The sequence below is a fragment of the Papio anubis genome, chromosome 9 (genome assembly GCF_008728515.1).
Source record: "Papio anubis isolate 15944 chromosome 9, Panubis1.0, whole genome shotgun sequence".
Lineage (NCBI taxonomy): Eukaryota > Metazoa > Chordata > Mammalia > Primates > Cercopithecidae > Papio > Papio anubis.
Window position 1 is genome coordinate 70,778,256 of NC_044984.1, and position 20,754 is coordinate 70,799,009.

The 20,754-nt window shown below is 36.1% G+C and overlaps 1 long non-coding RNA gene across 1 annotated transcript; it reads left to right on the top strand.

Moving 5' to 3' along the window:
* The first annotated feature begins 4,080 nt into the window (after positions 1-4,080).
* LOC116268894 lies at positions 4,081-20,242 on the top strand. The gene is made up of 3 exons (XR_004176128.1): positions 4,081-4,324; positions 9,611-9,647; positions 18,159-20,242. It is a non-coding gene; the product is annotated as an uncharacterized LOC116268894 (long non-coding RNA).
* The last annotated feature ends 512 nt before the right edge of the window (positions 20,243-20,754 follow it).

Here is a 20,754-nt window from a genome sequence, read left to right on the forward strand (position 1 = left end):
AGTTGCTAACTGCATTCTTATGTGTGGTAGATTGATGAGTCATGGGGGGTTGACGTTTCCATGTTATTATTAGCAGTCTTGCCCGTGGCTTGATGCTATGCAGTGTGATATACTAATCAGTGATTTGTTAGAAATGGAATAGAAATCTAGAAGGCATGAAGGTATTTTTTTGCAGCTCTTATGTCTTAATTTAGATCTCAGTCATGATTTAATCTAGAATGTAGGCTCACATATCTCTATGTAAGAATGCAAAGAATTGGCCAAAATGAAATTTCAAGTAAGATGAGCTTTTATTTCAGATTGACAATTGAAATGTGTGAAACAGGTCATAAGATGAAGCATCAGACACTGAAATGTTTATGTATATGTCGGCTCATATAGCCAGTTCTCTCATCACCTGGCATGATTGTGATGTGATAATATGGTTTCGGTTGTGCTATTTTATAACCTTTTCAGGCAACTGTGGCTGGTTAGGCCAGATTTAGAGGAAAATGTTAATGAAGTTAAAGCTCAACGTTATGGCTTTAATTCTTTTAGTGGGCAGTAAACTTTTTCTGGTTTCCGAACCACAGAGTCCACCAGCAGTCTCACCAGATGCATGCCATTAGTTACAAGTGAAAATCATATTGGTTAATTTTGAGCTTCTCTTGTATGTGAAGATCTTGATAAAGGAGGTTGGATGAATCATGGCAAGAGACTACCAGTGCCAGAAGAAATATAATTCATGTTTCATTACCAAAAACTGATGGTGAATCTGTAACAATGTTATTTTATGCAGGACAGAACTATTTAAGGAAAAGAATGAGGGGATTCTTAGTGATGGAATTTGGGCTTATCAGATGGCCAGAGACTTTGTGCTAGGTATTAGGGTTGTAATCACTAAACCTCTTTTTTTTTTTCTTTTCTTGTCTTTGTTCATTCAGTATTTGTTGAATGTCCACAATGGTGCCAGGCTCTGTTCTAGTTTTAAGGGATATAGCAGTGAACAAAATAGACAAAATTTCCACTCTAGTGGAGCTAACATTTGAGTAGAGAAAGAAAAAAATATATAAATATGAACTGTGTTATGAGATGATTGCTGTGATGAAAAATAAAGCAGGGTAAGAAGGAGAGAGAGTAACAAAATAGGGGATGAGTGCTATTTCCTGGGAATATTATGCAAGTATTCTGATGAAGTAGCTTTTGAGCAGAATCCTAAAGGAAGTTTTCTAGGCAGAAATAAGAACTAAGTGTAAAGCTTGCATATCTGTTGGGCAGACAGTAGTGGTTAGTCTGTAAGCAGTCGGGGTTGTGGGAAAGGGTGAGTGAAGGAAGGTGGAGGTATAGGGTCAGTGTTCCTAGGAACACATGGAGCTCTGTGGGCCTTCCCCTGCAATCCGACCTGATAATAGAAGGAAGCAGTGACAAGACAGATGGAATATCTATTTGTTATGCCTGCAGTGGGAGGTCAGGAAATCCATTATCAAGGATGTCATGCTTTATATAAGAAGAATGAATTCACCAGGAGAATCATTGGAATGGCCTTGAGGGGCTGCAGCTCAGGAGAGGGTAAGGTAGGAAACTGATTTGGGGAGTTAGTGGTGAACTGAGCTCTTTAAAAAATCAAGTCAATGGAATCACATGAGGAAATCATGTTGAATGGAAATGAGAGATTCTAGGATGTAGGGGAGCCAGAGAGAGGGAGGAGAAAGAGAAAATAGGTTGGAAACTAAGAAGGGGTAGAGTTTTCAGAAAAGGAGTGGTCAGCAGTGGCAAATGCTAGAGGAGTGGTCAGTGTTAGGTTGAGCTAGGGAACGGTAAGGCTGTGCTAGACCTGAGTTGTCTGATAGTGTAGCCACTTCCCAAATGTTACTAATTTAAAGTTAACCTAATTAAATTAAAAATTGTTCCTTAGTTTTACTAGCCACATTTCAAGATTTCAATAGCTACATGTAGGTAGTAGCTACCCTGTTGGACATTACAGATATGCACTATTTCCATCATTGTAGAAAGTTCTATTGTGACAGCACTGTACTAGACCATTATAATGGTGGAGAAAAGTTAAATAACAATTGAATTGTTTATTTATTTATATAACAAGAGAGACAATACTGTGAGATAATTATGAATTATCAAAGAATTCACATTAGAAAGTCAGAGTTGGAGAATGATAACTTCATCTTGAACGTAGGTAGCAGAATTGGCAGTTTGAGCTCTCAAAGTGAGGGGTTTGTTGAGTGTCTGCTATAGTGCCAAGCTCTGTTCTAGTTTTAAGAGATGTAGCAGTGAACAAAATAGACAAAATTCCCACTCCAAAAAATTCCCACATTTGAGTGGAGAAAGACAGAAAATACATATAAAAATTTCAATCTATTGAGTAGGGAAGCAAAAAGAAAGTAGGGAGAAAATTACAGATCACTTTAAACAATTAGTTTTACTAGGCAGAATTTTAGCTAAGTGGAGTTTGAGTTAAGTGGAGATGTGAGACTGTCTCGTAGAAAATCATTATTTCTGTAGGATGAATAGTTGGGCCAAATTGTAAAATATTTTAACTATCCGTGTTGGGGGCTTATTTTTAAAAGAACAGGGTGCCACCAGATTTTCTTTAGTGGAAGAGAAATGAGGCCAGAGTGACTGCCTAGAAAATTGTTGGTAAATTAATCACTTTTTTCTGGGTCCTTTCTTAGTCTTTCTCATTTGTTTTAATAATAAGTAATTCTGCCTTATGTCTATATGCTGATTTTCAAAACAAATTTATATAGAATACTCATGTAAACTATTAAGCCTCATAACAATTCTAGAAATGTGTAAGGTTTAATAATTAGTGCATTTACAAAGGAGAAAAAGAAACCTCACAGAAAGAAGTTAAGTGGCATGCTAATGATGGGATAGCTTGAAGAATGAGTAATGTTGGGTAGACTGGAGATCACTTATGTTAGTGTTGAATAAACCGTAATACATACTGTCTTCTATGTGTGGTGATCTTGGCAGTAGGGACTATGTTTTTATCATGTTTTTTAATTCTGGTATGTAGCATAGTAAATGAATGAGTGGGCTGAGACTGCAGGCAGGGACATCTACTGAAAGGGAGATGCAGAAATTGACACATAAGGTGATGTGGGTCTGACATAGGGGGCACTAATGGGAAGTGAAAAAAAAGACTGAATGTGAAATAGGCACCATAGAGGCAAAAAAATCAGAATTTAATAATTTAATCCGATATTGGGGGAAATGTCTCAGATGAATCAAGGGTTTATGCCTGAGTGTTTGAAAGAAAAATGGGCAAATCAGCATGGAAGCTGGTTTCTGAGAGAAAGCTGACTACTATCCCTGATACAAAGATGTAAAGCCCTTCCTTTGTTAACATAATTTTAGAACTAGAAGGATATGCAATAATGTACATTTTATGTCCAAACATATACATAGAAATGTTTTGAAGTTTTGGAGATATGCTAGGTATGAAGAAGAAACTAGGAAGTTATCTGAATATAGGTAATAAATGAGCCTTGAGCATCAATGGAACCTGCAGGAAAAGAGCCGGTAGAGGAAGAACAACAAATAGTTGAGATTGAGCACTGGTAATGGCCATTCACTTATTGGCTGGGAGGACTAAGTGTGGAGGCAGGAAAATAGAAGAGAAGCCAGAGCAGAGGAGTAGTCTTAGAAACCAAAAGAGGCTTACATGAGAAGACTGATAGACTTAAATACATAAAGGAAGGATATAAAGTGTGAAAAAGTACCAGGCCAATGCCAGAGAAGACTCCACAGGTTGGCAAATTAACTGTAATTTCCTGATGACTCAGGATGAAAAAAAGAATTTTTTTTTTTTTTTTTTTTTTTTTAGAGACAGAGTTTTTTGTTCTTGTCCAGGCTGGAGTGCAATGGCACAATCTTGGCTTGCTGCAACCTCCATCCCCCCGGGTTCAAGCGATTCTCCTGCCTCAGCCTCCCAAGTAGCTGGGATTACAGGCACCCACCACCACGCCTGGCTAATTTTTTGTATTTTTAGTAGAGATGGCATTTCACCATGTTGGCCAGGCTGGTCTCGAACTCCTGGCCTCAAATGATCCGCCTGCCTCAGCCTCCCAAAGTGCTGGGATTACAGGCACTAGCCACCATGCCCAGCCTAGAAGAAGATTTTTTAAAAAAGATTCAATTTTCAGTGTAGAAGTAATTTTGAAAAATAGCTATTACTTAAAAGATTATTGCACCACTTAATTCATTTGATAAATTCTGGGTGCTCTCTAGATTCAGATTTAAGTATATGAGATTAAATCACTCCTGAGAAAATTTGTTTTCTTTTTAGATATTGCCATATTCAGAAGTTGCTGAAGTTCAAGAGACAGTGAGTAATATGTGGTGCTGTGTGCGACATGTTAACATTTTTTCATCTTTTTAGGATTTCAAGTTGGATTCTTAAAATATACTTCCCACTATACTTAATCACAGATAATTATGTCATAATAAGAAATAAGCTAGTGTAGATTGAAAAATATCAATTAAACACTGTTTATATTTTTTCCAAAATGTAAGTTTTTTTGACTGTAAAAATAATTCATACTAGTGTACCATATTTAAACAATACAGAAAAATATAAGTAAAATCCTACCTCCTAAAGTTAACTACTATTGATATTTTGGTGGCATCTTTCCCAAGTTTGTATGTGTATAATAAAATTTATAAAGGTAGGGTCATATCATACAAGCTTCTTTATAACCTACTTTAAAAGCCAATATATAATGCATGTTTTTTAGTAGGTGAAGAATAAACTTTTTTTGTGTGTGGGGGGGGACAGAGTCTTGCTCTTTCGCCCAGGAGTGCAGTGGTGTGATCTCGGCTTACTGCTACCTTCACCCAGGTTCAAGCAATTTTCCTGCCTCAGACTCCAGAGTATCTGGGGTTACAGGCACGTACCACCACACGTGGCTAATTTTTGTATTTTTAATAGAGGCAGGGTTTCACCATGTTGGCCAGACTGGTCTCAAACTCTTGACCTCAAGTGATCCTCATGTCTTGGCCTCCCAAAGTGCTGGGATTACAGGTGAGAGCCACTGCACCTGGCTGGAAAAAGAAACTTTAATGACTTCATGCTATTTCATTGTGTGAAGGTATTTTATTACCCTATTTAAAACAGGTTACTTCTTTAGATTACTGTAAATGGTGTTGTGGTAAATATCCATGGACACATTTTTTTTTTTTTTTGAGATGGAGTCTCGCTCTGTTGCCCAGGCTGGAGTGCAGTGGCACGATCTCGGCTCACTGCAAGCTCCACCTCCCAGGTTCACGCCATTCTCCTGCCTCAACCTCCCAAGTAGCTGGGAGTACAGGTGCCCGCCACCACACCCAGCTAATTTTTTTGTATTTCTAGTAGAGACGGGGTTTCACTGTGTTAGCCAGGAAAGTCTCGATCTCCTGACCTCGTGATCTGCCTGCCTCAGCCTTCCAAAGTCCTGGGATTACAGGCGTGAGCCACCGCGCCCAGCCGGACACATCTTTTTGAACATTTTGTATGATCCCCTTATTAATATTCCTAGAAGGGGAATTGCTGGATCAAAAGTGCGATTAGGTTATTTTTAAATATCTGCTTGGTAGGCCAGATCATATTCTTTATCCAACAGTGAAAAGCTGTAGTTCCGAGACAAATACTCCTTTAAAATCTCTCCCATGAAACTCAGGGGTAAAATGTGCACAAGTATGTTTTGCAGATGACTACAGGAATATTAAAAATTCAGCTAAGTGTAGAGTGATGACTCCTGTTAAAAGAACAGACAGTTCTCAGCTGCACTATATAGCTCTCTCTGAAGTTTCTTATTCTAAGGGCTTATAATAATGCTAAATAGAGCACTCTTCAGATGTTTTGTATACTCTTTCTGAATTGTAGTTTCTCAGAGCCAGCTGCAGCAGAATTGCTACTGTAACAACTTGATCAACTTTATTGGGTGAAGAGGTGCCACCAGCTACATCAGTGCTTGATGAGCTCTTTGTCATGAGTCAGATGAGTTAAATCAAGCCATGATGTATATTAAGAGGAAAGTGCTGTGCCAAAGGGAATGGAATCAAAGCTATAGATTGCGTGGGATTACTTCTTTAGTAGTGTGGCCTTCCATCGTGGTTTGAGACTGAGAAGTTTCCCAGGCCCTAAAGGTTGTGTGTTTACTGCTAATTATAGATGAGGTGGCAAATATTTAGACATACAATAAAATGCAATCACATTTTTTTGCATAGTGCACTATTTCTGAGATTTATAGACTAAAATTAGTAAATATTTGGGTAATGGCTATAAATATTTCATGCTTTTAAATACTTTGGTAATATGTCTGAAACTTTTATTATCGATATAGTTACCAATATATCTTATCGATATAACAAAATTAGTGAGATAACTGGACATTGTCTGTGGGATAATGGTAAACATAAGTTACTGAAATAGAGTCAATTAGAGAAACTGTTTCTTTTTAGAGACAGGGTCTCACTATGTTGCTCAGGCTGGAGTGCAGTGGCTATTCACAGGTGCGATCATGGATCATGGATCATGGTACACTGCAGCCTTGAACTCCTGGGCTCAAGCAATCCTCCTGCCTCAGTCTCCCATGTAGTTGGGGCTACAAGGCGCCCATGATGACCTTTTTCTGAATAAACTTAGAAGCTGTTCTTGGATTCTCTGAGATTCTAGCTTTATTTAGGTTCTTTAACAAAAACCGAGAAGAACGCCTAGCATTTTACTTTTTAAATATTGTACAAGGTAATTGTGTAGAGTGGTTCCACAACAGTAATTTCACATTGTTTTTATTCGTGTGTTATACAACGTGGTACTGTACAAATTTGACCCAGGTCCTCAAAGTGGTAAGAATAAGAAATTAGTATGGGGCAGTTTAGCCATGTGCAGGAGACTTCAGTGATGTATATGTTACTTTGTAAATTTGATATGTAATCCTCAGTTACTTATATCCTGTTTCCCATTGACATCACTTACAAGCAACTCTGGAAGGATGATTTCGCTTAACTCCTAGTTTAGTGCTTTTGTATTCATATCCTTTTGAGGAAGGTTTCTGAAGCCATGTTTATTTTTCATTGTGTTTCAGCTTTGCATTTGCAGTGTTTGAGTGTGATTCTTAGTTGTGTTGTTCGTTATAATATATGTTTTTCTAGGGCCTGTTCTTTTATCCTATGGCATTTTCCAATCTCTTGTGATTAAGCCATTCAGGTCATATATCATAACTCTCATATTTATCATAATTTATCTTTTTCTTACCAGCCTGAACCTTTCCCTTTACAGATTTGTATATCCAACTGCTTACTTGACATTTCCACTTGGATGAATGTCTGGCATGCATTTCAAACTTAGTTTGACCCAAAGTGAGCTCCTTATATTTCTCCCTGTAAACTAGCTGCTCTCACTATCTTTTCTGTCTCGGATAATGGCAGTCCCATCCTTCCAGGTGCTCAAACCCCAACACTTGACATTACTTTGTTCCTGCCTTTTTTTCTTTTATCTCACATTTGGTCTATTTAGAAATCTTGTTTCCTCTATTTTCAAAATATATTTGGAGCTCAGCTACTTTTCATCACCTTCACTGCTAACACTTTGGTCCATGATTCACCTTCTCTCCTAGATTATAGCAGTAACCTCCAAAGTGGTTATACCTTTGTCTCTCTAGTCCGTTATCAACATAGCAATCAGAGTGATTCTGTTAAAATATAATCAGACCGTGTCAATTATCTTCTCAAAACCATCCAGTGGTTCCCCATCTTATTCAAAATAAAACTGACTACACTGGGTGCAGTGGCTCATGCCTGTAATCCCAGCACTTTGGGAGGCTGAGGTGGGTGGATCACAAGGTCAGGAGTTCGAGACTGGCCTGGCCAATATGGTGAAACCCCATCTCTACTAAAAATACAAAAATTAACCAGGTGTGGTGGCACGTGCCTGTAGACCCAGCTACTGGGAGGCTGAGGCAGAAGAATCACTTGAACCTGGGAGGCGGAGGTTGCAGTGAGCCGAGATCACACTACCGCACTCCAGCCTGGGCAGCAGAGCGAGACTCTGCCTCAAAAAACAAAAAAGAAAGACTGACTGGGGGTGGAGGGTGGAGTAGGAGATCTGCTTCGAAGTTCACCTAGTGGTGTTGGCCGACCTCACTAACACCATAGTTCTTTCACCTAGTGGGCCTCTCTACAAGACTGACATATGAAGTGACAGTGGTTCCCCAGGGTAATCTTTCTACAAGAGACTGAGAAACTGCATGCAAGATGGAAGTCACAGTCTCTTTATAATCTAATCCCAGAAGAGACATCCCATCACTTTGGCTGTATTCTGTTCATTAGAAGTGATTTAGGGCCTGGTGTGGTGGCTCACATCGGTAATTCCGTCACTTTGGGAGGTGGAGGCGGAGGCTGGAGGATTTCTTGAGCCAAGGAGAATATAACTTTGTCAACTTTAGTTTGTATGTAAAACAAAAGAATGAGATTAAATGGGAAACTGCACAAACATGAATAGAGCAAATGCCTTCAAGGCATTAGAAGATCATTTCAGGTATTGTAAAAAGCCATCACTTAGGGAAGGAATAGGTCCAAGATTTTCTTCAAGGAGGTCACAAAAGCCTAAAGCAAACAACTGCTAACTTGTTTTGTCACAGTCAATTAAGATCCTCAAGCCTCTTTAAGACCAACAAATAATGTAATTATCGGGAATTTTTTGTTTCTGTTATTGCATTTGTTTTGATATGTTACTGCATTTGGTATTTAAAGTGAAGGAGAGCTGAGAACTCTGTTCCTACCAGAACCAAAGCACTTGTCCATAGGCAACATTTAGAGTAATTTATGTTAAAATAGTTACTAAACAGAAGGTCAGCAGCCTTTTTCCTGTTTCTTTTAGTTGTCTGCAAGTTCTTCATTCAAGGGTTGGATCTTCTGACTTCCCAAAGACCAGTAGCTCGAAATATTATGCTTGATTTGTACTGGGCCCTAAGAAAATTTTGTCCGACTTAATAAAACTTGTTTCTAATTAATGTTTCTATGTTTTTTTTTTGACATTTGAGAAAAAATTTGTTCTACTTTGTTGATGCGTCTGTAGATGCTCTTCACACAATGCTTGGCATGTAACAAGTACTCAATAAATGTTCCTCACTCTTTTGTAGAAGAAACATACTAAACCTCCTTGTAGTGTTACGTGCTTTCATGGCATGCAGAACTAATCTTTAATAGTGCATGGGTGTTATATAGTTTTTAAACCACCTTAAATTTAAGGAATGCATAACTTGGCTGTCTCTTAAATTTCTGTGTAATTTTTACCTTTACTAACTCATATCTTGAATTATAATTGAAAGTAATTTTTGACTTAATTTTCAAAACGAAATACTTAGACGATCCATTTGTCTCTTACCACCTTCATTTTCTAAAAACAAAACAAACATTTGATACTGCTTAATCCAAGATCTTTTTTTGTGTGTGGAAAAGGAATTTTCTTATAAATTATTACGGTTATTACTATTGATGTGCATGTGCTTTCTACTTATAAACTAATGCTATTTTCCTTGTCCTTTTGTTTCACTGCTGTTTCCATCCTGATGCATTTTGCTTCTTCCTGATTTGGACTGTATTTGTTTGCTGCTCAATTACCCTGCCTTAAAAGCTTCTTGGTGATAGCAAAGATGTCCTTGGGCCATCAAGTAAGTAGCTAAAGCTTGAACGGCATGTTTGGGGACATGATAATATTTTGATGTGTAATTATTATGAAAGGCAAATGGTGTTTCAATTTTGAATTAAGTCTTCTACTTTTCTTTCCAGGAATTGAAATACAAAGTAAAGAATATAAATGGTCATTTAGTACCCAGTGCCCCATCTGTTCTCATTGTCCATCTGAGATTCATAGGTAGTGTTTGTATACTTACATCTTGATTATCTAAAGATGCATTGTTTACTTAATTATCTAACTCATAATTTGGGACCTCTTCTTCATAGTATTTCTTTCTACAGTTATCACAAGGCATAGTTATAGCACAAGGATTTCACTGCCATAGGAATGGGAGAAACACATTTGTCAGAATTTTTACTTAATAATTTGATTATGAAAATTGTTTTATACTTTGGGTATTTTATAAGTGAAACGTGTTTTACCTTAGGGATTTAGAAGATGTATCCTTGAAAATTATATCCAATTCACGTCAACAGATTTTACCGAGAGTTTTTTGGGACAGGGAGCAGCAGACACTGCCAACTTTTGGATGTACATAATGAATGTACATGATTCATATACATCCATAATGGATGTACATGATTCCTGCCCCTAAAAATTTTTATAGTTAGCTAGGGAGTAAGAGGGGCAGTTTTTATATTAAAAATCATATAATTGCTGAGGTGAAAGGAACTTCAAAAATTATCTAATAAAGCATTAATTTTATAGAGGAGAGCCTGAAGCTAAGACAGCACAAATATCCAAGAATTTAGAATTGGCTGCTAGTCCAGTGTGTCTTCCTTCTACTGTTATTCAAAGATAGAAGGAAACTGTTAGTTTGTTGCATTCAAGTATAACAAAATAGTTAAAATTTTACTGCATCATAAATTAGATGAAGATTTTAACTTTATTGATGAATAATATAGGAAATTATATTGATTTAGGAAGTTTTATTATTGATTCCTGAACAATTATCTGATTATTGCAAGTCAGTTTACTGTTCTGGGACTTATATTTCATTGACCTAGGAAAGGAACTGAATGAGATAATGGTAAAGGTTTCTTCTAACTATGAACTTTTTTAGTCTAGATCAGTTGCTGTTTATCAGTTGCTGTAACTCTAACTGGTTATAGTATGTATGTAATTTTTTTTTTCTAAAAAGAGAGGATTTAAAGTAATATGCTAAATTCCTTTTTTTTTAAAAAAATTCTTATTTTTTAGAGACAGGGGACTCACTCTGTCACCCAGGCTGGAGTACAATAGCACAATCATAACTCACTGCAACCTTGAACTTCTGGGCTCAAGAGATCTTCCTGCCGCCTGAGTAGCTAGGACTCCAGGCTTGTGCCACCACACCCAGTTAATTTTTAAAATTTTTTGTAAAGATGCGGTCTCACTATGTTGCCCAGGCTGGTCTTGAACTCTTGGTCTCAAGTGATCCTGTGGCCTTGGCCTCCCAAAGTGTTGGGATTACAGGTGTGAGCCACCGTGCCTAGCCCTTTTTTCATTCTTAAATGCAGTAACTCAAAATATTTTATAAATATTATTTATTATACAATTATCATTAGGAGGTAGAAATCTTAAAAGTAGGAAAAAGAACACAAACCTCAAAATGTTGTTTTTGATTTTCTTGAGACAGGGTTTTACTCTGACACCCAGGCTGGAGTTCAGTGGCACAATCACAGCTTGCTGCAGCCACAACTTCTCCCAGACACAAGCGATCTTCCCATCTCAGCCTCCTGAGTAGCTGGGACTACAAGCATGTGCCCAGCTAATTTTTTTTTTATTATTATTTTTTGTAGACACAGGGTTTTCCTATATTGCCGAGGCTGATCTTAAACTCCTGAACTCAAGCAATCCTCCTGCCTTGGCTTCCCAAAATGCTGACATTGCAGGCGTGAGCAACTGCACCAAGCTTCAAAATATTTTTATGTTTTGTTGTTCAGCCTTGTGATACTTACTTGGCGTATAATTTCAATGGATTCTTCAGTTTCTTTAATTACCTCATATATTTAGACATGGACTCAGGTGAACTGAATGGCACTGCTAAGCTTTATAAATAGAATAACATTTTAAATATTAACTGAAATATTTTATCTTAGGAACTGGGTTTTTACAAATGGAGATATTTTTTACTTGGAATAGAAGAAATTTACTTAAGGTTATATATTTCAAGCATATATAAATAAAAATATGCATCATGATATTGGATATGACTTTATAATGTACTCTGCCAAGTATTAAAAGGCTGGGTCTGTATAATCATTTGTTAGAGACCATATATCTTTTAAAGTGAAGTACAGTTGACCCTTGAACAAGACAACTTTAAACTGCACGAGTCCACTTCTATGTGTATTTTTAAAAATAAATATATTGTAAAAATTTTCTGAGATTTGTGACAATTTAAAACTCACAGATGAACTGTACCTTAGAAACATAGAAGAAATAAAGGAAAGGTTAGGTATATCATGAATGCATAAAATATATGTAGGTACTAGTTTATTTTCTCACTACTTTAAAATATACACAAATCTATTACAAAAGTAAAAATTTATCAAAACTTTTCACACACACTGTACATGTTGCCATTCCCAGTTGAGAAAAATGTAAACAAACATAAAGATACAGTATTAAATTGTAACTACATAACATTAACTGGTACATACTGTACTACTGTAATAATTTTCTAGCCACTTCCTGTTATTACAATGAGCTCAGGTGTTTGGAATACATACTTAAATGCTGTGTGATTTATGCTAAACTTAAATGCTAATCATCTCTGCATGAAGTTCTTTGCTCCCGTAAATTGCATATTGCTTTAAAAAGTCATTTCTCACCATTCTTGCCTATTTTCATCATATTTCGTGCAATATTGTAAACCTCGAGTAACGCCGTGGGACCCATATGAAGTAACACTGTTGACGCTTCAGTTGCTCCAAGAAGCAGACGAAGGTCATGACATTACAAGAAAGAGTTTAATTGCTTAATATTTAGCTGTAGATTGAGGTCTGCAGCTGTGGTTGCTGCTATTTCAAACTGATGATTCATCTTGTAAATAGATGGCATAAACTTATATCAGTAAATACGGTATAGTACTATAATTGTATTTTCTGTTATGATTTTCTTAATATTTTCTTTAGCTTATGTACATGCTATATTACATAATACAATATTAATACATACAACATATACAATATGTGTTGACTCTTCGTATTATGTATAAGGCTTCTAGTCAACAGTAAACAGTAGGCTATTAGTACTTAAGTTTTTGGAGGGTCAAAAGTTAAATGCACTTGTTTTTTTTGACACAGAGTCTTACTCTGTCACCTAGTGCAGGAACGCAACCTTGGCTTACTGTAACCTCTGCCTCTGTCTCCTGGGTTCAGTAGCTGAGGTTACAGGCATGCACCACCATGCACAGCTAATTTTGTATTTTTAGTAGAGATGGGATTTCACCATGTTGGCCAGGCTAGTCTCAAACTCCTGACCTCAAATGATCTGCCTGCCTCCCAAAGTGCTGGGATTACAGGTGTGAGCCACCACTCCCAGTCCCTAAATATACATTTTTGACTGCTTAAACATCAACTGTAATTTCATGGTACTTGATTAGGATCTGTACTATTGAATGAAAAAACTACATGATCTATACTGACATTTAAATTATTGGAGTATTTGAGAAAAGGTATACTTTAGAAGAAAAGGAGATACAGGATTTACATACAGATTATTATTTATGACTTTAAAAAATTACTTCATCTTATTTTAGCTTCCACTTAGATTAAAGGCAGACTTTGAAACTTGTAAAATTCCTCAAATTTTATATTGATGAGTTGAATTCAGAAGGTAAAAATGTTAGTTTTTGATTCATGTTCTCCTTAGATGCAGCAGATATGTTAATTAACTATTTCAGTGTGATTTCTACTAAAGATGAGTAATGTTACGAGTAGCAAAGCATGTTGCTTTACTTCCACTTGAAGTAGAAACAGCAGAGGGCACTGTAATGTTATCTTTGGTAGGTGAGACAGTAAAACTGCACTGGAATCACACAGTGATTCATTTGCCAGATATCTATTCAGTCGTTTAGAGAGTATTTAGTGAGTATCAGTTATATGCCAAGGGATACAGAAAAAAAAAGTCACTGTCCCTCTTAAACTTATATTTGAATAGTCTACTATTATGTAACTGATGTGGGAAATCATAGTGATTTTTATATTCCCCAGCTGCTTTTGTCTGTATAGTTGTTAATGCTTGTGAATGGGGTGAGGAAACAAATAGAAACATGGGCTTTCTGGTTTTTTTGGTAAAAAGGTGCACTCTGTATATTGCTGTTTCTGCATACTCTCTTACTTCATGGTTATCAAAATCATATAGTAATACTTCCATCGAAAATGGATTAGAAAAGGTGAATAGAGCTAACTTCACAGTTCAGGCTGTTTTAAAGTTATTCAAGACATAGACACCTATGTTTTACTGACAGAATACTAAAACCTACGTTAATTCTTCTTATGGTTCTTATAAAGTATTTTAAATTAACGTTAAATGTTCTGTCTGATATGACACAAAAGAATATGTGTCATATGTAAATGAGAGCATAATTGTACAATGAGCACTTATTGACCTATCACTCAGCTTAAGAACTAGAATCTTCCACGTACCTTCCGTCTTTCCATCTGCTGCTTTTTTATCCCTGAGCTTGCCCCAAGAGGGCATGACTAGGTTGTATTTTTTTCTTTTTATTATTCTTTGCTTTTTAAAAAGTTGGTTTTATTGTTGTTTTTTACTCACGTATGTATCACTAGATTTTGCTTGTTTTTTAATTTTAAAAGAATGGTATCATGGTTTATATAATTTTCCAGGACTTGCTGTTTGTAGTTACTTTTTTTTTTTTTTTTTTAAGTTTTTAAAGAGACAGGGTCTTGCTCTGTTGCCCACCCTAGGGTTCTTTGGTGTTATCACAGCTTACTGCAGCTTCGAACACCTGGGTTCAAGTGATGCTCCCACCTCAGTCTCCCTAGTAGCTGGGACTACAGATGCCTGCCATGCTAGGATTACAGCATGAGCCACCACGCCCAGCTAACATTTTTTATTTTTATTTCTTTTAGGGCTAGGTCTTGTTATGTTGCCTAGGCTGGTCTTGAACTCCTGACCTCAAGCAATCCTCCCATCTCAGCCTCCTGAGTAGCTGGGATTATAGATGCAAGCCACTGTGCCTGGCTGTAATTAACATTTTACTTTTAATATTCAATCATGTTGTTTGTTACAGAACTAGATCATTCCTGTTTAGTGCTATACACTATTTCATTATATGCATATGCCACAATTTATTAAAATTCATTTTTTTCAATTGATGAATATGTTTTGGTTTTTACTGCTATAAACAGTGTTGCTATGATTCTTATTCTTGCCTCTTGGTACACACCTGTGAGAGTTTTTCTAGATACCAAGAGTGGAATTGTCAGACCCACAGGGTATTCAGTTTTATATAAGAAGCTCACATTGCTTTCGAAAGTGCTTGTATCAACTTATACTCCACTAATAGTGCTTAAGATATCTCGATGATCCCATCCTCATCAGTATTTGGTATTATCAGAGATTAATCTTTGTTAATTTTACTGAGTATAAAATATTTATTATTTTGATTTGTATTTGCCTCATTACTAAAAAAGGATGAACATCTTTTCATACATTTATTGCCCGTTTGCAGTTTTCTTCTGCAAATCACTGTTCAAGTCTTTGCCCTATTTTGCTATTATGATGATGTTCTTTTTCTATTGATTTATAGAAGTTTTTTTTTTTTGAAGAGCTTTCTAGATACCAACCTTTTGTTAATTATGGGTGTTGCAAATATCTTGTTTTATGCCTTTTCAGTTTATGATATCTTTAAATAAATTTATACTTTTAATATTGAACTTACTGATTTTTTTATTTTTGGGTTAGTGTTTTTTTGTGTCTTTTTAAAGGAATCTCTGTCCCAAGTTTATGAAGATACTCTCTTATTCTAAAGGTTTTCCAGTTTTGCTTTTTACATTGTGTCTGTAGTCTTCATAGAAGTATTCTTTGCATGTGGTAAGAAGTAGAGTTCTATCTACTTTTCCAATATTGATGACCAGTTGAAACCTCCTATGGTGAACTGAGTAATTTATTTTCCCAGTTTCTGTTGTATATCTGAACTCCATGTATGTATGTGTCTGTTTCTGAAAGCTATCTGCTATGTTCTGTAGGTCAGTTTATCTCTCTGCATCAGTACCATACATTTAAAATTATTTTTTAATAATTATTTTTAGGAATCAAATGAATCTTGGATTTAGTAACTGAAAGAGACACCATATATTTTATGATGTTTTCTAAAAATATAAAGTTGTTTTATTGATTCATTCAATAGAATTTTATTGAACATCTTTAGTATGGTAGGAAGCAACACCTTCAATATGGCAGGAAGTTTACCAGGACTTGAGAATTTATGGGAAAATAAGGCAGACAAAACTTCCTTCTCTCATGGAATTTAATGTCTACTGGAGGACGACAAGCAATAAATAAACTGTATTATTTCAGATAATGATAGGAGCTACAATGAAAATCATGTAAGGTAAAATGATAGAGTATAACTGTGAAGTGGTGGGTACTAACTCTAAAAAAAAAAAAAAATGCTTAATTGTGCTGTGTTAAAATTAAGAACGTACTAAAAAGCACCATGAAGAAACCAAAGGGCTTTTCTGAAGAGATGGCATTTGAGCCCATACAACAAATGAGAGGAGCCAATAATGTGATGATCTGGGGTAGGAATATTCCAGGTAGAAAGAACAAGAGGTATAAAGCCCTGTGACTGGGCAAAAGATGGCCTTTCTTGAGGAAATACCAAGAAGACTATTATGGCAGGAGCTTATGATTTTAAAAGATTGCTCGGTAAGAGAAAGAGAAAAATAAAAACACATTAAGGTTTTGGCCTGAGAAAGTAGTGGGAGGGGAGTAGTGATGGCACAAACTGAGACTGGGGAGAGGCAGGTTTGGAGGATGAGCAGAATCAAAAATTACATTCTAGATAAATCTGAGATGCCTGTAAATAAGAGGTGATTATAAGGCAGGCAATTGGGTATGTAAGTTTGAGTTTAGTGGGAGATATGAAGTTGGGAGTCATCAGTCTATTTTTTTTAATTGACTTGGAAAAATAATTTTTTATATTTTGGATGAAAAGTGCAGTGTTTTTATATTTTTACTTTGGAATCTAAGGAGCTGAAATAAAATATTGAGAACTATCACAGTAGAAAACATTTTAAACCAATTAGATTTAAAGGACGTGATGATAAAAAGGTGAATGTGAAATTCTGAAATTCTGTGTTGACAAATAAAACCTATGGTGGAGACTAAATCATCTTTTTTTGGGGGACGGAGTTTTGCTCTTGTTGCCCAGGCTGGAGTGTAATGGCATGATCTCTGCTCACTGCAACCTCCGCCCCCCGGGTTCAAGCAATTCTCCTGCCTCAGCCTCCCTAGTAGCTGGGATTACAGGCGTGCCAACACGTCCGCCTAATTTTTGTATTTTTAGTAGATACTGCGTTTCACCATGTTGGCCAAGATGGTTTCGAACTCCTGGCCTCTGGTGATCCACCTACCTTGGCTTGCCAAAGTGCTAGTAAATCGCCCTTTCTTAAGATGAAACTTGAGTTTTTATAGGCTGAAAGCATAGGAATATAAAATGAAAGAATGTGGAGATCTTCAGGTACTTTGGACTTGGCAGTTTACCCTGTTTTCATTGAGTGTTTTCACTTTGTTTCTGCTCTCTGAAACTGGGCCTGGCTCGCTGTTACTGAGCAATAGATAGTAGGATGGCCAAAGGGGTGAGAAGCAACTTCAAAGCACTACTTAAATTGGTTATTGGGCCAGCAAGCTTTAAGAGAGAGACTTTGGAACCAAATGGTTCTGAGTTAGAATCTTGCCTCTATTACTTACTGTTTAGCCTTAGGCAAGGCAATCTCTGACCCTCACGTTTCCCCCTCTCTAAAACAGTTATCATACTGACTTTTCATGAAAATTAGAAATTAGACTAGAAATTCTAGTGAATGTCAAATATTATTTTATACTGCTAGTAATTTGTAGTTTTTCTGATTACTAATGAGGCTGAGTATCTATATATATTTATTGACCATTTGTATTTTTTTTTGGGAAATGACTCTTTTGCTTATTGTTTTGTTGGTAAATATAAAGAGTAAATAAATAGCACAATGGAAGGCACACAGTAAACCTTAGGCCTTTCGTTATCAGTTTCATTATTATAATGTCTATAATTTGTATATTTGATTCAAACATACCTGTTAGTCAATTCTTCTTGGATCAGTAACAAACCAACATGAAAACAAGATGACTATGAGAATTTATTAAAGTATTGAGTTGGTAAAATGAATATAACCACCAAGGCCATTTCAGTTATGATCTTATTCCATGTTATTAACTATACTATTATGTAAATCTATGACTTTAGTACTAATTATTTTTCTCTCCTTTCCTTGAGCTGTTGTAGCAAACAGTGACGAATCTCAACTTCTGACACCAGGAAAGATGAGTCAGCGCCAAGGAAAAGAAGCTTATCCAACGCCAACCAAAGATTTGTATCAGCCATCTCTTAGTCCAGCAAGTCCTCATAGCCAGGGTAGGAAGTTGTGATTTTCATGTTTTGTTTTGTTTTTGTTTTTGTTTTTGGAGGGGAGAAGGGGAGAATGACTTCTGGGGACTATCATATTTTTTTTCTTTTTAACTATTTGGTTTTGTAAGGGGTTTTGTTTGTTTTGTTTAGGTCATCTATAATACTCTTGAAATGAGTACACTTTCCTTTAGACTTACAATTTTTTTAATATTCTCCAACATATTTCGTTAGTTATATCATTCATCTAATTTGGTGATTCTTACACTTTTTGGTCTCATGGTTCCTTTGTAGTCTTAAAAATTATTGAAGACTGTGAAGCACTTTTCTTTATGTGAGTTATATCTGTTGATATTTATTATATTGTAAATTAAAACTAGAAATTTAAAAATTTAATCCATTTAAAGGAATAAACCCATTACATGTTAATATAAGTAACATTTTTATTAAGAATTACAATGTTTTCTCTCCCTTTACTCCCCAAAAAGTTGATTGAGAAGGTTGGTATTGGTTTATCCCAGGATTTCTCAATCTTGGAACTATTTTCAGGGTTTCTCAACCTTGGCACTATATTGGCCTGGACAGTTCTTTGTTGTGGAGGGCTGTCCTGTGCATTATATGATGTTTAGCAGTATCCCTGGCCTCTACCCAGTAGATGTCAATAGCAGTTTCCCCAGTTGTGACAACCAGAAATGTTTCCAGATGTTGCCAAGTGTCCCTTGAAGGACAAAATCATCCATGATTAAGAACTGCTTTTTGGCAGTTTTTGCAAATCACTTTAATGTCTAGCTTAAAAGACACCTGCATTTTTGTATCTGCTTCTGCAGTCTGTTGTGATGTGATGATCCGATTGAAGTATATGAATAAAATCTGGCCTCACGCATATATATGTGTATATATATGTATGTATATAGAGAGAGAGAGAAAGAGAGGGAGAGAGAGAGCTGGAAAAGGAGGATTACATTGTTAGGTTTTATACATAATTATAGATATTCTTTGATAATATGTCAAAACTTGACTAGTAGTAATTTTCTTAATGTTAATTGCAATCTGGAAACTGAAGCGCTATCAGTACACTTTTCATACTCTGTTAAAATTCACTCTTGAATTTTGAATGGCTCTTTATTCTTGCATGATTTTGTAACATCATGCATTAGTCATTTGGAAAATATTTGCTCACTGAATTATGCAGATCTTCCAAGTGTTGACACATTAAAAAATATAGTACAGAGAAGGGCTTTATGTACACTTCTCATTCTGTTGCACAGAATATTAAAGTCTTGTGTACTAAAGGCTCAAGAACAATAATTTTTACTTCATCAAGGACAGCTGTAAGTGAAACTGTCATTCTTCTGTGAGTGCATGACTGAAGAATTCAGTGCCTACTACTCCAGTTTGGTGCCTCTGCCTTGATTTGTGCTAAGTTGCCAGCAGTTTTACCTAACATTGCTTTTGTGCCATCAATGAAAATGGCAACATAATGAAAAAGTATTATGAAACTAGTTTTCACCTTGCAGACCCTCTGGAAGGGTCTTTGGGTACTCTCAGAAGTTCGAGGATCACACTTTCTAATTCATAATTGATAAGTTTTGTATAATGGATTCTGCTCCTCAGCTGAAGTTTATTTAATCAAATGTACAGAAATCTCCTGTAGTACTACTCAGAGCTGTGGTGGAAGGACTTCTGCTTTTAAAACTGAGAAGTGAAATTTGGTGTTTTGAAAGTTAATATAACTTAGGTTATTTTTAAAAATTAAATTTAGAGTTCTATCATACTGTGTGATTAGTCAGGTTTGATGTAACTTTATGAATTATCTTTTGAAATTTGGCTTTAGTAACTTTTTAAATGAGTACTACCTTGTAAATAGTAAGTTACATGATCATTTTCTACTTTCTTTCTTTTTTTTTTTTTTTTTTTTGAGACAGAGTCTCACTCTGTCACCAGGCTAGAGTGCAGTGGCGCGATCTCAGCTCACTGCAACCTCCGTCTCCTGGGTTCAAGCGATTCTCCTGACTAGCTGGGATTACAGGTGCACGCCATCATGCCCAGCTAATTTTTGTATTTTTTTGTAGAGATGGAGTTTCACCATGTTGGCCAGGATGGTCTTGATTTCTTGACCTTGTGATCCGCCCACCTCGGCCTCCCAAAGTGATGGGATTACAGGCGTGAGCCTCCGCACCCAGCCTCTACTTTATTTCAATAGAAAATTTTTTCTAGCCATATATTAGATGGAAACACTTTCATATAGCATTGAAGGAACTATAAAAATTTTATGTAACAAGATGAAAATAACTATAACATATAGTACTTAGTTGTCAGTGGTATTTTTGAAAAGTTAGCATTTTTGTTGCCAAAATGCTTTTTGGAAGACTTGAAAAATGATATGTGGTACACACTCTGGTGTAAATAAGCTTCATTAAGATAAAATTCTGAAACAATGCAACCGACCTGGTTTTTTTGCACTATG